Source organism: Ischnura elegans, chromosome 6 (assembly GCF_921293095.1).
Source record: "Ischnura elegans chromosome 6, ioIscEleg1.1, whole genome shotgun sequence".
In the NCBI taxonomy this organism is placed as follows: Eukaryota; Metazoa; Arthropoda; class Insecta; order Odonata; family Coenagrionidae; genus Ischnura; species Ischnura elegans.
In genome coordinates this window covers 84148841-84169464 of record NC_060251.1, presented here as the reverse complement: position 1 = coordinate 84169464, position 20624 = coordinate 84148841, and positions in this window count along the sequence as shown.

The following is a 20624-nucleotide window of genomic DNA, read 5'->3' as shown; positions in this document are numbered from 1 at the left end:
CTTGGCAGTGATTTTTGGGATGTTATTCGTTACTTATTATGAATGAACGTATCCTAATGTTTGATTAGGTAAAACTATATTTTAAACATTTACTTTTCAATCATGTACCGAAGGCAGTTCGTCCAAAATGGTACATATTTCATTCTGAACACCTGTACTCACATACGTTGTTCCTCAGCATTTAAATATCCTGGTAGGCAAATTGTTAGAGCTCTAAAAGACTGAGTGACCTTACATTTCCCACAGAATCATCAAGGGGATTTTTCGGTCTCTTTCCTCCCTATTGGTAAGCCTCCTTACCCGCTCAAAGCCGTATGCGTGTCCAATACTGCTACATGCGAGGGTACAAAGCCAGGGAGTTACCCCGAAACACCAGTCTCGTTGTCTCTCTTATCCCAAATCCGAGACGGTGAAAAACCTTCCGATTCTCAATCAATAAATCAATTTCGTCCGGGGGTACTCGATCCCCAATCCTCATCCAGTTCAACCATTAGCGAAGAACACTCCTGATCCGATATCTGGCCAAATCTCGGCGCATTCTTCGGAAATTCCTCAATCACCTCTGCGTGCCCTGTCTCAGCCTTTTTTTGTAGAAACCTTCAGACTCGATTGACTAATGAGTGGGAAAATAATTTCCCGGAAGGAATCATTTTTGTTGTACAAACGGTGACATTTTCCGCCCCATCCTGTCATTTTGGTTGTCATGTTGAAAAATAATACATAGAACTCTAAAAAAATCTAGCGAAAGCAATTTTGTGAGGAGAATATTAATCTTTTTGAACAGGGAAAAGTCAGGTTCTCCAGCTGACAACTATGAGATGATATTTAACGAAATACTTATTTTGCTTTTGCTCCACAAACAATAATAATTTCGTTTCCCTGGTTCCAAAAGGGTATTCATTAGTATTTTGCCTGGTCATTGGATGAATCATTTAATATTGGATACCTTTAGGTCTTAAGAAAACTGGTCCCAATGGTGCAAGTAAAATCTTTCACAGGATTTCCGCAAGCTACTCATTTACTTCACAACGAAATAATTAAAAATCTAAAACCTCAAGTTGGTACCTACCTGCTCAAATTTGGATGCAATGGGAAATATTTGGGTAGCAGCAATTGAAAATTGATTTTAAAACCTTAGCACCTCTTGGTAACATTATTTTGAATAAAATTTATTGTCCACAATAAAAATCTCTATAAGTACTTAATTACCGGTTGGAGGCTAATTGCGCAAATTATACTTCGTGTCGGTGGGATATATTATGACAAGATACAAAAGTATTTCTTAGAGCAATAATTCTTTAAGGAAAGGAAATAAAAACCTTCTGCACTAATTCATTAAAAAACGAAGAATTATTCGATTATAAAATTTTGAAAAGTTGATAGTTTATAAGATAAGGTATTATATATAGCCATACAAAATAGTTGTTAAATTATAAGGAAGGTCTTTTTAATTAAATTGATTTGAAACATAAATAAGATCCTCCATAAATAATTCTGAGGGCAATCGATTTTATATTTTTTTATTTTTAATCTCAAAATCTCTCACTATATTAATCGGGGAAAAAATCATTTCTTGACATCTTATTTAAACTGAAACCAGAAGCATGAGGCAAAACATTTTCGTATAATTTTTAAGAAATAATCATATATATCAACCTGAATATCAGAAAACTCTATTTTCAAAATTATCTGCATTTTTGTTTGGTGAACATCGTCAGTAAATTTATTTAAGACACTGGAATAAATATTTTGCTAGTTCAAAATTCGATAATACAATATTTTATAAGCATCGCAAACTGTGCGCAGTAATATTTAAAATATATTCAATTAAGTTAATTATCAAAATGCGATGGTGGTTGGTATAACATGGTGAAACTCCTTCATGATGCACAAAGGTTAAGAAAATACTTCGCTGTTTCACAAAATAAAATATATTTGCGACCACCCTCCACCAAATAATACACCGCAATTCACGACACCACTTCTCTCACAAACTATCAGCAATACATTGTATGCTTCACAGACTATGATTGCTTCCATTGTCGAATTACAACAGGATGAAGGAGCTAAACACAATCAAACTAATTGCATCCAGTAATGGGTACTCCGAAGTTCCCCCCTTTCTCCACCTCCACTCTACCGCCCCTCTAACGACTTCAAGGGTATAAATTCTATGTACTGATACTTGTAATTGCCAGATGATGATTCACTGTATCGAAACCGGTCGCAAATATATTTTATTTTGTGAAACAGCGAAGTCTTTTCTTAACCTTTGTACAAGTTAATTATCGTACAAATGTTCTCATTACATTTGAAATAATTTCGCATTGCGTCATCATACCATGTTGTGACGTGAAACCACAGGTCTAATGTTTCCAAGATATTAGAGGCTCCACTACTTGATTTCAAATGGCATCACAATTCTTTCACATGGATTTATGTCACAGTTCCCTTATTTTAATGAATAATTTATTTCACGCTGTGAGATAAAACCTAAATAAACGTTTATTCAAAAGGAAATTCGCTAAAATCACTTTTCCGACCTTTTTCGTATCTCGACGTGATATACTGTGATAATTAACCTGGATCTCGCGTGCGCAAAAAAATTAACATTCAAAATGATGACGTTTCGAGTGTAGCTCCCTTGACTTATTCATTGATATTGAATCCTCGGACGCTACATCCGAATCACGAAATTTTGCGTTTCAACCAAAGCTTGCATCATAAACAACAGCGTTACAGGAAACCAAATTCCCGTACCCTTCCGTTCAGATCCGCCGCATACATTTTTATTTCAATACGCGAGCCTATATCCTTGGGAAAATAAAAAAAATTCTTCCTCCAAAATGAGCGCGGTTCGTGCCTCACATTTTCATGAATCCATATGCATACATATCGAAATTAATATCCAACGTTATGGTCGACCCCTATCTTCCTTTAACCACGCTACTTGTCCGTCCCTTTTCTTTTTTATTACATTTTTTAAACTCAGGTGTCCTCCCGGTGAAAAAAATGATGAAATGTACCTTCGCCCTTTCTCCACCAAACTTTCCACCCTCCCACAACCTTTACGGTCCGGACAGAATACCGCGTATTTATTTAAATCTTCTTTTCGACGCAATTTCTCATTCAAAAGGGTGTCTCCTCATCTTTCTACCCCTCAGAACCAAACCCCTCTCCCTCTCTTTCCGATGTAAGCTCATCCATTCCTTTGCTCCCCGAAGGAAAAGAAAAAATATGTATGGAAAAAAAAAGAATATTTTTCTGAAAAATTCCCGAAACTTTTTCGAGGCAATGCCTATGCATGAACTTTTTTTCAGTGAGGGAAGCGGTGAGGTAGAAAGGAGGATGGAACTTGAATTCGGCTGGGGAAGAAAGTAGTCGGGGTTGAGGAGGCAACTGATACGTAAGGAGGGCTGAGGGAAAGTCAGGGGAGTGTATAAAAGGTAATGCAGGGAAAACTAGGTGGGGACGAAGGTTCGAGTGAGAACCTCGTCCCCACTCCGCTCTTGAAGAGCATAAAGGATGGCAAAGAAAGCGTCGGCAGTGGCTGTGTGGTTTTGTGAGTGAGTGGAAACAGTGTGAGAGAGAGAGAGGGAAGGATACGGTCTTTGCCAAGGGAGAGAGAGAGAGAGCGAGAGAGAGACTTGCTATCTCGTAAGCAGGCCCATCAAATTCAAGAGGAAAAGTTTCACTTTATTCAGCAGAGAGGAGATATTACGGAGCTGGCAGTCGGGTCGATAGATGGGGTAAGGTTGGAACGGTAGGGATGAGAAAGAGGGGTAGGAATAAGGTGGAGGAGAGAAGGCGAATGGGACGGGGGTTGGCTTAAAAAAAATAAGGGTGTGGAAGGGAAGGATATGCATGCCGAGGAAGCGTTGGATGGGAAAAGGAGAAAAATGCATAAGATTGTCACCGTGGTGGAGGACGGTCACTCGAATCAACATGGGAAATACAAACACGGTGAATATGAGTTGTCTTGAGAAATGAAAGAAGCTTTCCAGTCATACCAGTCAAGTGATGATTTCCAGGAGAACAATATTCAGCACTTTTCCAGAGAGCATGAAAGGTCACTTCAAAATAGGAGATGTATTTTATTAAATATTTTGAAATGGTTGGCTATTTAAACACAGTGATACTTCGTTATTATGGTCTCGGCCGTGACGTCGAAACGGATTTAATATCATTCGTTCCTAACTTAAATTTATAGCCCGCCAAAAACGTTAAGCATTGCTAAAACCTCGGATATATCTTCAACAGATTCCAAAACCTCGTTTATAACGTCAAACAGATCTGGTTCCAAAAAACAAAGTAACCTTAGTGGCCTCGACATCTCACTGAATTCGATGCATAAAAACACTCCCTTTTTAATGATATTTAATGTAAAATTTAAATAGCAGAACATTATTAGTCATACATTTAGTTGTTATCACACCAATAATTGAATTAAATCATGTATTTCAAGAGAAATCGTAACTTTTTGTTCCTCCTTTGTTTTTGAATAATTGATTAAATATATATATATATATATATTTTATAGTGACGCTCTGGCATAGCGTTAATAATTGTGGTACCTTGAATGACGGTATAACCAAGTTATACTGTAAGTATGACTGATAGTCGCATTTGTTATATTTTTGTGATGCTGTATTTTTATGATATAAATGTAGATACATGAAATTGTGAAACTCACCCTTTAACATAAAAAAGGAATGGAAAGTTTATTTTAAAGAAATGTAGCTCCATCCATTGAATTAGTAAACCAAAGGCATATTAATACCATGGCATATGAAATTACTAATTACGCAAAGCATTCTGATGTCTTCCTACTTTACCTATATTACTACTGCTCGTATTGGGACGCTAAAAAAATCGGAAGATGGAAACATACCAGTTTGATCACCCATATTCACTCAATCCATAAGTTTATAATTTGTATTCTTGGACCATCGATGTTGTAAAAGATTCGTGATTCCTACATGAGTTTTTCCCCGCTCAGATTATATTTCATGGCAAAAAAATGTATAAGTCTCTGAGCTAGAATATATCCTTTAAATCCATCCTTAAATATCGTTTTGCACCTATTTTAGAAAGAAATTTGCTCGTGTTTCGCCTTAATAGGTTAACGGTACTAGTAAGACTTCTCACTAAGGATAAGTTTAACTACAATAATATTCAATCGTAGTGAGGTTTCAGAATTCTAAAGTAAGCTCTCATTTTAGAGTCTAATTTCGAGTTATGGCTTGCCAAAATAAATTTCGCATTCTTATGGAACGACAAGGATAAAATCATAGATAGTGGATGGAACTTTTTTGAAAATTTCAATTCAGACCATCAAATTATATTCCAAACGTGCATCGAATTCCAACTTTGAGTGCCAAACTCTTATTCCCTAGAAATTGAGAGATACACCTCAGAGATGATCGAAAATTGGGAAAAATATTTATCCTAGTGGGAAAAATATTTAAATCAGGCATACAGTAACTCATGCCGTAGGCCCTTTTTGTTCAGCCAAAAATAAATGAAAATAGGAGAATGCCGCCTGGGGATTTAGTTCACGTATATCAGCTGTGAAGGAAAGTGTACTCGGGAGGATTCCAGAGAGATACGATAACAAGAGCACCAATAGAGATGAAATATGTAGTACCAAAAGAGCAAGTTACATGGAAATATGCTAAACACATGGTTAAAGCTGAAAGAGCGAAACCTTAGTTTTAAGAGCACGAATGCCCGTCATGACATAAAAATTTTTTGTTTATTATTGACAAAATACAATAACTTGGTGACTGGTTATTATTAAATTCCCTTGATTGTAAATGTTTTAACCTGAAATTTTATCGACAAAAATAAAATGTTTTTATTTCCAGCGACAGTTATGCATCAATAATTCTAACCATTTGTTTTCGTACAAATAAAAAGTTGTTTTCTGATCTGTATGTATTTGAGAATTATCCAAATAACTGACCCAGTCCACTGTGTTAAAAACCATTTTCGTAATGCCATTCTAAATAAATTTTAAGCAACAAACTAAGCTTTAACCTAAATTTTAATCTATAAAACCTAATTTTGCGTCGTATATATAATTATAAGTAAGTAAAAAAATTGTTTTCTTAATTAAATGAAAAAAATTTTCAATGGTATTTGCAATACCATCCAGTCCTCTACGAGGAAACGCTCCCTTATATTTGTATACAAAATAGAACTTAACGATCAAATCTTATTGAAAATATAAAATTGAAATGTGTTTTACTTATTTAAATAGCATCTTAGCACAGTATTAGGCTTATTATTGCACGTTAACTTCTGCATTAGATCAAATGTATGTGATAGCTTAAATAACCATAAGGGAATTGGTATGTTTGTGCAAGACTGAATCATTTTGTGCATATTTTACTTTTGAAATAAGTAATAGGAATTGAGTGAAGAAGGGAAGTTGTGGTTGGTAAGATACCAGCTGTATTAGAGAGAACGAAGTAAGGAGTGGCTGAGTTGGAAAGATGGAGGGATCTAACGAGTGTGCGCAAAAAATGTTGAAATTGACATTTCAGACCGCTGCCCCGAGGGGTCGCCGTCTTTGAGTGCGAGAAAGAAGGGAAAGAGAGTTTTCTTGGGGTAGATTGAAGGTAGGGTGTGCTCGCCGCCTATCCCCCGAACAGGCGAGGGGGTGATCGAAATTGAATATTCGAATGGGAAGGGATAAAAATTTGAGATGGAAACGCAATGGTAATCAATTCGACTTAAAAATAAACCAACCGCTGCCCTCCTGCGTCACTGGACTTCTCCCGCGGTATTGGGAGTGAAGCAGTGAGGGAAGGACGTGAAATTCCAAAGATGTTACCAGAAAATCTTATCCAACGTGTTATGCAACCTGCACGACATTCATGTACTCCGAGGATGTCTCCCCTCCATGGGGTCTAGACGAGAGAACTGAACCCAACTCCCAATCATCTTGGGAAATTGAAGCACCCTGTGATATGGTCTGAATTTCTAATTTAAACTCCATTTGTAAGTTGGCTACACCCAGAAATTACCTAAAAACACTTCTCAAAATTTTAGCGAATTAAGCTTCACACTATTTATAATATCATCCTTTTTTCGCCGATGAATAACATTGCAAGATTTTCACAAAATGTTTGGTAGGTTTGTATCTGAGAATGTCCATAGATAAGTTTTTTTACGACATGCTGAAGGGAGGGGTAAAGAATTTGGAGAGAACCACGGCGTTTAAACTCATTTGGATATATAGGGTGGCTACGCCCATGAATATTTCTGCGAAACTAAATATGATTATTTATTTTGATACATTACACCATAATATCTTTCATCGCAGAAAAGCATAGCAATGTGTACATGAATGAAAGGTTGAACCAATAGCTCTCATCATCTGCATAATAAGAAAAAGTTGCCGTCGTAGAATGGATTAAGAATACCACGGAATGAGCATTTATTATGAGGTTTATGATCATTTTTCAATTAGCTTGGTTTAAAAAGACATCGTTCGATTTCTCAATGAGAAAGGAATACACTGCCTTACCGTAACGATCATTGAATTTTCAAAGTCCTCATCATAAAAAACCAAGGCTTGTCATAATTTACTTTGATGGAATTGGTACGAGACTTCGGATAGTGATTTCAACTGTGAAATAATGCATTGATTTTTCAATTCTTGACCAATGCAATATTTATAAAAAAGACTCATACAGAATCTTTCCCGACTTATAGGAAAAACTATTGGGCTACCGATTTGTAAGTTTGGTAATATATAAAGCTTAAAAGTTAACTCAGCACAGGGCGAGTTCTCACCGTATTAAGTTTTGCACAATGAATATAATAATATGCCAATATCTCTCATTAGGATATCCTATAAATTCACTACTTTGTTTATCATCCGCCAGTCTCGGTGGCGGTCGGGTAAAATCCTTGCCAGACGTACAAGATGACGCGGGTTCTCCCAGGGCATAGATGTTCGTTTACGTAAAGTGTTGAGTTACATACTACGATATAAAAGGCCAACACGTCCTGTTTTCGGTGGTGGTAGGAATAAATAAAATACACAAATATCGTCACAGAATGACGAAAAAGGGCTTCAGGGTATTCTTGTTGACATAGGGCTATCGCTAATATTAAGGTAATATTCATCAGCTATTTTAATAAAATTCACATCGGAAAATAAGAAAATTATAGTTACCAATAATGTTAAAAGCGTAAACACAAACAAACGAGCTACTTATATCTATTATATAATTAGTTTTCTTCGGTTTTTGCAAGGTAAGTAACTCTATCTACGACGTAATTATATTATCTATTAAATCTATTTTCTTCCATAGTTCTAAAAGGCCATCATCATTTAGCAAAATTAAAAAGCACGTTAAGAATTCTCAATGAGGAAAAATAATGTTATGCCGGGGTTCTACACCTTTTTTCATTTCTAAACTAATTTTTGCTATTTTTCTATCTGATCACCTAACCTGAGCCAAATTCCACTCCTCACCTCCTTTCATGACTTAGGCCTTATATTTTCCATTCGTACTTCTTCAGCAATACCATCCAAACCATGGTAGCAGAATTATTCATGAGGAGCTGCTAAATTAAATATTCAGTGAATTATATGTACGTTTCCTGAGTCACCATATGTCTTCAAACATTGATGGCCCCATATTCTTATCGCATAGAAATCGTTTCCAGAGCGTTCAGCCAAGCTTTATCTCGAAGGTTGCAATCTTTTCCTATTAATAATTTGAAATGAAAATACTCAAGATGAACGGCCAGGTAATAAAATTTAGCGAACGTAAAGATGAGTAGAAAAGATAAGCCAATATTATTCGTGCCATCGATGCGAAACTTTTCATCCTGAGCCAATTTCATGGGGAAATAAAGGAAGAATAATATTTTTCTTTTGCGATCGGTTCTCATTTTTATTCAGTACGTATCTTATAAATATTTAAGTGATGCAAATATCGAAGATCCGAGGGCTTACTCAAAGTATACATGCAGTTTTAAAAATAGAGTTACAGAAAATTTTAATCATTGACGTTCTAATATTAGGTTAACTTTCTTTCATATGGGAGGGCCATGTCCAAAAGTAAAATCAAATCAGTGTATTTTTACATTTTAAACAAGTTGCGATGATAGCAAATGAATGCATGCACTCATGCTCATTAATTTCCAAAACAATAATCTTTCAAAAATCATTCTGCTTTTATAATCATTGCATTCTCATATTTTTAATTTAAGGGTATGTTTAAAAGAAGCAAAATAGGTAGTTGTTAAAGAGTTCAATGAATTGTTTTATTCAAAAAAAATTTTTAATATCCCAGTAATCTGTTAATTCATGAGTGTTTGTTAGCCAGCGTACTGTTTGCACTAGAATTACCACATCCGAAATTAAATGCGAGAAAGTGTTTGATAAAAATAGAAAAAAATTATTGTCCATTATCCACCTTCAAACGATTTTCGAACGCCAAATTTATTGTCCAAGTAAAAACTTACTTGCTGTCAAACTGAAAATATAAAGCTTACTTTTTGAAAAAAAAAATCGAAATTAAAACTTTTCCTTATGCCTAATGTAAGAACTGTTCTCAAAACAAGTATCCGGTTTTCTTCTTTAATATTTCTAACACAATAATATTTTTAAGTAAATGAATGGGTTACCCTTAAGTTTGACCCAAAATTCTGCTACATTTAATTCTTTCAATGGCCAACCGATGTTGAATACTGAGAATGAAAACTGATGTCGATACATTATGGTAAATTAACCTGCGTTTAATCACGGTCGCTATTACGAGGCTTGCAATTTTATCACAAGTTAAAATTAATATTAATGGCTTGAAAACTCAAGGCCAGTTTTTGAAGAAAAAATGGCTATAAGTCATCCTTACGGCGCAATTAGTGTGAGATTTCAGTGCCCATACACCAATGGCGGTGGTAGTACCTATAGTAGAATATGGTGAAATATTCGCCAAAACTAGCGAGGGATTTGGTCAACTTAGAATTTTGGTATATAAGGAACTTGTATTTATTATATATTTATTGGTACGCCTACGACAACGGCGCTATTTTTCGTTTACATTGGTGTTTTCATTACATTTAACAATTAAACGTCCATGCCCTGGATAGGGGCAACCTACCCAGACGGGTCTGGATACTTTGGCTTTTCGTATGGCAGGGGAGGACTTTACTCAGCCACCATCGAAGCCGGCATAGATTCTTTAAGATACTTTAGACGATGCATTTTTTCCTCTCAACCACCTCAAATCGCTTGTTTAAGACCTTTTTAATCACACTGAAACGGGAAAATTACCGTGAAACTTTGCAACGTGCAGTGCCATCGTAATTTTTTAATTCGCAACCGTCTTTTGTTTTTATTAAGATTGAATCGCGGAGTACGACACTTCGGCTAGAAAATAATGTAGATGCTAAATTGAGCAGTAAAATGATGCGTCTAAGTAACACCCGAACAGAATACCGATTACTTACACGTGGCAATTTGCTGCTATAGTTGTGCAGAATTATGATAGCAGGTCAGTGCACCCGAAATATTTCTACGATGCTGTTCAGCTAGTTTCTCGTTTATCTTAACTTATATATATTTTTATATTTATCTATAAAAACTGGCCTTAAAAGTATCCAATTACCAACTTTCGATATTCCTGAAGAAAACCCATTTTTTTTATTATTCCATCCGTCGCTAAATTTGGAAAAAAATCTAACCACTCCACGTCGGGAGAGGACATCAATTGCAATATGAGCAGACGAGAAGTTATATCAGATTGCCCTCGTGGTTCATTGAAACTCCCATCGACTCACCGCGTGCACGGACGGCATTTGGCTTGGACAGCACACGCCTCTGTTGACAGGCGTCAAGCGGCCGTAATTTCCTAGCCAGGGAGAGCCGTCGACTGTGAAACGACTGGCGTTGGAAAACAACGTGTGTATGGCAGCCAAGCGTCCTTGTCAGGCAGGTAGCGGGTTTAGGGATGTCGCTTAGGTTGTCTGTGTGCGTGTAACTGGCCGAGATAATAGGTTTATACGTCGTGGGGTGTGGTGGAGTGGCATAGAGTAGGGAGCGCATATGGAGGTTGCGGCGTATATTCCGGTGCTGTTGGTGTTGAGAGGTCGTCGTAGTTGAGTATGCATGAAACTTGGATTGATTGTGGAGATACTTAAGACGATGCGTCACTAAATCCCGAACTCAACAAACGATTCATTTAAAAACTATGTAATAACATTTTCACATTAGAGATATGGAGCATACCGTTTCTGATATTTGCCTATGTATTAATAACGCAAAATATTATAAGCAGGCAAATTTAAAAAAAGGGTCTTCATTTATGTGTATCCAAAAATAGGTCAATTTTATTCTATTTTATTCTAAAATTCAAGAATGTGAATTAAGGTTTAGCCAGAAATACTTGGCGCTGAAACAGATTTTGGTCAAGAGGGGTGTCGATTCCTCTCCAGTAAAAGTAGACTTAAGTGATTAAATTATTAAAATTTAGTAAATACACATTTTTACGTCGGATTTCAAAAACATTACGGTTAAAAGAGCATCCAAATATACAGAGCGTTTGAACGAGGGCAAAAAATGGATTAGATTCATTGGATAAAATATTCGGTGCAGACATTTAAAACCATTAGAAAAAAAAACATATGAGAATTAAAATGTATTTTCCACTTTGGGAAATAGTGTCTAACCTTTCCCCCAGAGAGAAAGGAGTAAATCCGTGACACCCTGGCATTTACTAGAACCAGTTTACTTCATATTTCCTGCAATTTACGAAAAATAAACTATCCTTCCTAGCTTTCGTCTCTTCTACTACATTTTCAGTATTCACTCACGCTAGGAATACCTTTCACACACAAGTTTATTTTTTTAAATTTATAACTTTTAATTTAATTTTAATTTTTTAAACCATTTTAACCGAATAAAATTTTATACAAATGGTAATTTTAGAACACACTGTGCGTAAAATAATCTTTTGCCACAATTTCATTGAACCTGAATCTTCTACGAGGTATTTTTACTCAGTCAGCGTTTTGCAATTTACGTTCGACTATTTCTCTATGTGATTTCTCAATTATCAGATCGGACATATTTTCCTTTCACTGCCAAAGAATTTATGCAAGAAATTATCACAGGAAACCGCTTTAATGAGAGGGTTCCTTATTTATAATACAGCAGCCTTACGACTCTAAATCGATTTTCATTTTCATGTCGAATTGGCATTTTCATCACTAGCCTGAGGAAAACAACAGGATATCTTCTCCACCTCCTAAATATGCCTCGATTTATTGAAGTCATTTTAAATTTTAAATAAAATATCAATTTTGTGATTTAAATTGGCAATGAAAAATTCAGTTATTCACAAGCTGCACACATAAAAATATTCGAAATCATCTATGAAATATTTGCGTTTAACAAGCAAATTGATATGTCACTTGAATGCCGTCATAAGCCACATTTTCACTGCCACTGATTTCTTCATATTGGTATGCTATCCCTAACCAAAATATTATTGAATTTCTTTGTAAATATTTTGCAAATCTGGGTCAACCTGGTAAATATTATGAACCAATTCGAAAAATATTGTCTAATCTTTCCCACAGGGAGAAAGGTATAAATGCGTGATGCCCTAGCATTTACTAGAACCAGTTTACTTCATATTTCCCGTAATTTATTAAAAAAACTTTCCTTCCTAGTTTTCGTCTCTTCTACTACATCCTCAGTATCCACTCACGCTAGGAATACCTTTCACACCACATTCTATCCCCTTTTCCTGAGCCACCCTAGATGCAGGCAACCGCCACTCATCCGTGTGCAGATTTCAATCCGCCAAGCGGGGACGGGCTCGACCCCAGCCAAACTGATCCTAACCCCCCCATCCCCTCGCTCACAACTTCGTAACACAATCACACCTCCGTGGACCGAACCCTGGGGCACACACGGTCGGAGGGTGGCCAGATATATAGGTGTTGGGGAGAAGAAGGGAAATGCGAGCTAAAATTCCACGTGAGGAACAAAATGAATGAACCATAGCCGTGAGCTTATCCAGCGGGAGAAAAAATATTCCAATACCTTCCATCAGCATGGGAAAGGACAGTATAGGTATATACGTAAAGGTATTGCCTTATATTACGAATATAATGTTAAAGATTTGTTTCTTTTACAATTCATACTTATGAACTCATTCAATACAGTCGTTTAAGAGATGCATCTGATTAAGGAACAAATACACATCGGCTTTTAAAATAAATACTGAAGTTTCGCATTGTTTCTGGAATTTTTTGTCTCATTTTCCCAGAGAATTGTCTATTATTAAACCACATAGTGTTATACATGCTTTTTTAGCCTTATCTCCTCTTTCAAAAACGCATTCCTTGTCTACAAAAATTCTTTCAAAGTTTATTTTCGAGAGCTCAAGGTATATTTTTAAAACCTCAAACCTTTCGTCGTGGGATAGGACAGCTCTTGCGGCAGAATAGGGAAAAGGATAGCGAGTGGTCTTACTCTGTCTTGCCTTACGAGTCCCTTTCCCCCCTGCTGTCTTATTGATAAAATCCTACACGATTGAGGGGAAGAGCAGTAGGAGATGAAGATAGAAGGCTCGCGGCCCCTGCTTTCCAGAAGGGAGACACAGGAGGCAAATCCACTTTGATCTGTTTCCATCGGCAGCCTCAACATCTCCAGGGCCTGTATACCCAGAGCGTTCGTCCCTTCCACTGTGTTCCGTACACTACCGCCCCCGAGCGCTCCTTCACCTGTGATACCGTAAATCCCGTCGAAGCTTTACAGAATTCGTTCTCTTCCCCACTCCCTCGAAAACCCAGCTTCTCCCTCTCTACCCTGTGGGCTCCACACACTTTAACACTTTATCTCTTGCGCCGAGGGAATGCGTTAAGGTATGCGGGATGGATGGGACTTTGCGTCGGTTAACCTCATATTCCAAATGGTGTATGCTTGAAACAGCTGAGTCGGCGGTTGTTTCGAAAGGATACTTCTGAGTTTTTTTTCGTGAGATGTCCTCCAATACTTTGAAGTTGAGTTGTTAACCATTTTAACTCTTACTGACGAGTTATATCATCAGTAAGATTGAGATGAAATAGAAAGAGAATGAACTTTGATATGAGTATACCTATTTTATGACCCCGAAATTCTTAAATATCGCAGTATTTAAGCGTTTTATGACGTAATACATATCCGTTAAATTGTGCATTACTCTCATGGTATGTAATTTACTAGCAACCTATCAAAAATTCTTTCAGCATTCTCGGCAATTTTTACCGAGAGCAGTGTGGCGATTATTCCTATTGTACATTTTCCATTCTATACCTTAGTCTTATGTCACCTTCCGTTCTAGTGCCATAAAGCGCTAATCTCAATGCTAGAAATACAAAGAGAAGTACACTGCAAACTATTATCCAAAATTCCGAAATCCGAAGGGCATGTGTCTAAACTAATGTAACCAAGTTATGAATGAATGTAATATCAAAGATTTATTTTTTACAATTATATTAAGATGAGCTCATTCAATACAGTCACTCCAGAGATTCATTCAATTTAGAAACAAATATTCATCGGCACAAAAAATAAATACCAAAATATCACCTAGTTTTTAGCATTGGTTTCTTATTTTCTAAGAGAATAATCTCTTGTTAAACCACAAAATGATACCCTACATGTGATTTTAGCTGGAGTCCCTCTCAAAAACACATTTCCTATCTCAAACTATCCTTTCAAAGTTTCTTTTCGAGAGGCCGAGGTCTAATATTAAAAGCTCTATATAAACTTAAATAAAAAAATATTTCCACCTCAAGCCTTTCGCCGAGGCCAATATTTAAAAAAATAGGAATGGATATCGTCAAAACTCACCAAAATACTGGTGACTGCACACAACGGAGGATAAAACTTCGAGGAACTAGAAAGCCAAAATAGGAATCGGAACACGGCATCAAGTTCACAACTTTTGAGAATGCTTTCGCGCTCACTTCCCTTCTGAACTTTATTCGCGTAGACGCGCGAAAAACATCTCCAAACACGGTGACCATCTAAAAGTTGAAGAAAAACAGTAATGTTTGATGCGGCAAAACTAGAGGAAAGAAAGTAGTCTCGCCGACTTTTCATATAGGTACGTCTTTACCCATCCTAGCTGGAGGGTGACAAAGATTTTGTAGATGTGCCTAACTTTTTGAGTGTTGGTACATACAATTCCGAGGATGTGTTATTATTTTTTTTCGACTATTCCTTTTGATGGTTAAATTATATAGACGTGTTTGAGCGCTGCACTAGTCTCAGATTATAATCTTATATTGATTGATGTACCTCTGTTGTCATAGATAAAGATCAGATAAGTCATTTTTTGGCACTATAGAGATTACTTTCGATTGTCGCCAAACAATTCACATTAAGTTTCAAAATGGGCATTGATATTTTATTCAGAATGTCAGTGGCTAAAAAAATTGCATTTTCGCTATCCGACGAGCATAAATCTTCAAGCAATCGTCTCTCAGCCACTAGCCATCAACATAAACTTGAAACGGAGTTTATAATTAAATTTATGGCTTTTTTTACCAAAATCGACAGAATTTTCCTAAAGACAGGTTAGAGTAGCGGTACATGTTTCTTTCAAACGTGTTATTCATGCTATGGGTTTAGATTTTTTATCTCTCAAACAAATTATATAGGTCGAATTGTAATCATGTCCGCGGATTTCCATAACACATTGGATCACACCGCAGCCACAGAGAATTGAAATTTTAGTGACCCATGTCAGGGTACTCTATGATGCTTCTCTGGCCTATTTCCCTCTAATGAGGCCACGAAAATCAACCTATTCTTCCTCTTTGTTTCATTAATTCAATCTAAATTTCGCTAGCCTAAATTTTCCTGTGTTTCTTTGTCTTCAGCCTAGATAATTTTCTGCTGCCCCATTCATCCAACCCCTGATATAGCCTTCCACCACTCCTCTATTTCACTGGGGAGGAGTTACTACGCATCAGCGACGACCACATCATCCTTCACTTTTCGGCCCGGTAATATTCATTCGAATCCCACGGCTTTAAAGCTGTTATGAAGTCTTTCTCCATCCCATCACAATTTCTAAAAGAGAAAATACCATTCAAGCCACGCTACCTTTCCAGTGTCTTCCATTTTCGCTGCTCGGTAAGCTGATTGGTTTACGGGTTGACGAGGCTTTTGCCATATATTTGATTTGGTTCTGGGTGTAAAAGTGATGTAAAATGACCCAGAGCAACACCTCCACTGGTCTAACCCAGTACAAGGCAGGAATACGCAGCAGTAAAGCGATTAGTATCCAGCTAGTGTGCGAGTTTATCCTGTTGTGTTTCATTCAGGTAGTGTAGCAGGCATCAAAGGTCGTCCTAGGCGATTTCCACATACGAAGATAAGTACACCAACCAGGAAAGCACACTTAGGGGAAATGGAGTGGACCCTGGTATCCTGTATGTGTGAATTCTCACGCTTGTAGCTAAGCCTGTAGTGACCTCCGTCCTTACCCATCAAAACCACCCAAGATTTTGAGCTACTGAGAGAGAGCAGGCACGATCATCCATAGTGAAGGTGCACATAATTTTACGATTCCGCAACTTACGAAAAACTTGGTTTAGTTTTCTTCATCTTACATATCACAAACGCCAAATCAGTGGGGGCCAGTTCCAAGGTTTGAATTAAAATACTGTCGCAATTGAAAGAATGTAGAGAGTAATTTAACTTTAATTGGTTTTACTAATTATTTGAAAAAATTAGTATTTATAATCTGCCATTGACTTATGAGGTGTTAGATTCACTAACATTTTTCTGATAATAATGGGGAATCGATGTCAATCTGTAATTGTTTTTTTACAAATGAGTCAAATAAGAAACTCCTAAGAAGCTTGGTAAAACTTCCACACACATTTCCTCTCCCTTCACATTTTAAAATTAACGGTACCAATCATCCCAAAATGATTTACGTTAGACGATTATTTATATTGATCCAAAATTCGTAAATTTAATGACGTTAACAACAATAACTTTGCCGCACATTTTGCGTGCCTATTTATATTATTTTGCTTGATTTCCGTGTTCTCCGGTAAATTAGGAATGTGGTGTTGGCAGAGATTTTTTTCCCAACCCATAGAAATTCAGTCGTCTAGGAGAGGAGAAAATCTTTATGGAAGCCGCTTTATCCCGAGAAAAAATGTGAGCTTATCGTTCTATTGTGCATAGATGGTGTTCGAAAGATTTTTTCCCGCCCCACCGTTTCGAAATTCAAAAGTGATGATGTAAGTAGCTATGAGAAGGCTAGCGGATAGGATAGAGGACTTTAGAACTACCTACGTTAAACCAATCTTAGGATATTATTTTTTTATTATCATTATTACTAAGGATAATGAACACCAATAATCTTCGACACCGAAAGCTCCGTTATATATTTGATCCGTAGGCAGCTTTTTGAAGCCAAATTCTAGCTTCCTTTGAAATACCTTTACTTACGATTGGCGAGAGTTGAACTAAGGCCGCAGCATAGAAATCCTTACATTATGCCAATACATCAAACAAAGCTCGTTTCGTGTATGGCATTCACTTATTCAATTCTCATGGTTAGGTTGTAGACTGCATATTCCACTGTATGTAACTTATATGAACTCTAAGCGGCCTAGTTAATGAATGTTAGGAGCTCAGCATGTAATCTGGATCGTAGTGAGAGCTACCTAATTTGTATTCTTGAATTCAAGTCTCAGCCAGTCTATAATCCCATGACTATTCTTAACATCTTCTATCTTTGTCTGAATAAAGAGGGATACAATCCATTTCAAGGCCCTTAATTTCCCTCCATGATAGTGACTTTCATGAAATTACAGAACAAGGGTAGAATTTGGTGAAGCCAGTCCCTTAAATAATACCCTTTAAGTCTTACAACCGTCCTTTGTCGCCATTTTGAGTTAATTTGAAGCCATTCCGGATGCCTTTGATTTAATCTGCGGGCATGAGGAGGATAGAATTTGAAATTGCTTAGATCCCTCCCATTCATGGATACGTATTAGGGTATAATGGATTTGTGTGATTATTAATCTTCTGCATAGATTTTGAGCATGCGCGGTTAACCGCGCACAGCATTTTCTAGGAACGAGAATACACAATTTTTTAATTTTAATCTACGGTAATATAAAATATGTACCGTTTCTATAAGTAGGTACCCACGGTGATTTCTACATTGCAAAAATAAAGTTCTTGAAGTTTTCCACTGGATTTATTTTGAATTTACACTTGAATTTTAGAAAAGACTTAAAATTGTTTCATAGAACTCCTCCAGAAAACAATTCTCTTTATTTATATTACGATGAATCTATAACAACTACTTCTATAAACATTATTCCACCATAAGGTAGTAAGGTTTACATTATCTTCATTGCGTGTGATGCGAATCACCCTGAATTTCCCGTATCTTAAAATTGAACCTTTTAAATCTCCGGCAAGGCCTAATTTATTTCGCTATAGTTTAAAGTATACCGGGACTAGCCGCGGTGATAACTTTTTACGGGAGTCACCCGCAATGCACAATCGTGCGAAAGATCCACAGAGAAAAAATCATTCGCCTTGACCGGGATTCGAACCCGGATCCCCCGATTTCCGGTCGAGTGCTTTAGCCAGTTAAGCTACCGAGGCGTCATTCTTCCCTGTGGATATTTTCGGACACTACCGGACAAGATGTTCGATTTTCGCACGATTGTGCATTGCGGGTGACTCCCGTAAAAAGTTATCACCGCGGCTAGTCCCGGTATACTTTAAACTAGTCTAGAGCGAACACCCCTTGTGTTTTATGTCCGGGCCTGCTCTCCGGCTGTGGCGCTGTGCGCACGACTTGGACTGCTTGTGGCATCGTATGCTCAGCAGTCCAGCATCATCTTGTCCGGTAGTGTCCGAAAATATCCACAGGGAAGAATGACGCCTCGGTAGCTTAACTGGCTAAAGCACTCGACCGGAAATCGGGGGATCCGGGTTCGAATCCCGGTCAAGGCGAATGATTTTTTCTCTGTGGATCTTTCGCACGTATTTCGCTATATTTTTGGGTCCATCTATGAAGCCTTGTTTCTTCCTCCTTCTTCCTCGCTTTCTTCCCTAAAATGCTGTTGCCGTTCATCTCCCTCACCGTCCACCTCACCTCCTTCATTGCCCTCCACATCCACATATCGAACGTCTTTAGCCTCTTTCATCCTCATACCCTCCTTTTGCTCAAGTAATTCTCTTTTCCATATTTATGATAGACATCATAACTCTAATATAAATAATAAATCCAATACGCAATGTTTTAAACTTAGAAATAATTGAAAAAATAAAGTAAATTTTTAAGCATAGAAATAGTACCAACGAGCGTTAATTGAAATTGGGACAAAGTGTGTCCAAAGAGAAATGACTAGCCAGCGGCATAAAAATATGTTGAAGTCAATGCTATTTACAAGAGTATGATCTGGAAATTTGGCGCGAGTTAACATACCAAACACTTAGTGTTACTCATCTGGACGTGAGAAATTAAGTTTCAGGTTCAGAGAATCAATTTAACGTCCTTTTTTTTCACGCCCATTTTTTTGCGAAATTCCGGAGTTTTTATCCTTGTACACGTTTTTGGCCATGTCTCACATTTTATGGGGGAGTAGATCCCTCAACTTCCTCTCCACACACAAGTAGGTATCCGTGAAACAAGACTTATCGGCGAAGGCTACTGAACCCCTCTATAAAAGGGGGTTGACAAGGCGGGAACAAGGTGGAGATGATGTAAACGTAATGACCCACCCACTTGCAGCTACTCCGACGAAATACACCTGGAAACGACATCACGTTCGACTTTCTCATTTCCTCCGTGCTTCACAAAAAAAAATATCCTGTATTTCTTCCTCTCCGCTCAGAATCCACTCTTTTATACTTTCCCCTTCTTCCAAACGAAATATTTATCGCACGTGTCTCTCCGTCTACAGCTTCCACCACGGTTTTGCCACACCCCCGTGTTTTATCTCTGTCGTTTTTTTTTTCATCTCCCCTCCTAACATTCTCTTCCTCTCCTCTTCGTCTTTCCCACTCTCTTTCGCCCTTCCACACCAAGCAAGTTCACAAAACAATTCCCATCCCCCTTCCTCTTCCTCGTTTTATTTGTGGAAGTGTGTTTCGCATTCCATTCCCTCGTACACGCACAGCCAGATTCTTTTTTTTTCTCTCAAAATTACCACGCTCTAAACTCCTTTCTCTTTCTTTCTTCCCTTTTCCTGTACGCGCAACATGAATGCAGCCGCATCATTTAATTTGATGCATTCCTCTTTGCACCTACATCGGGCGAATTCAACAATTTTGTGTCGTAGTGATAGAGTTTCCCAAACAAATACAAGCTTTTCAAGCCGTAAACCGTACCGCCTACGTCTCGAGCAATTCACGTCGAAAAATGTCAACTGTTTCGCAAATAAGTTGATGACGTCACAAACTCATACTAAGTGGTTCACAGTTTATCATCCACTCATCGGCCTTTGGCATCGTCTTCTTCTTGTTTCCTGCTTTTTACCTTCGTGCGATTAACGTCTTCCCACGGTGAAAATGTATTCATGTAGCAGGACTCCAATGATGTCACCAACTCACGAAA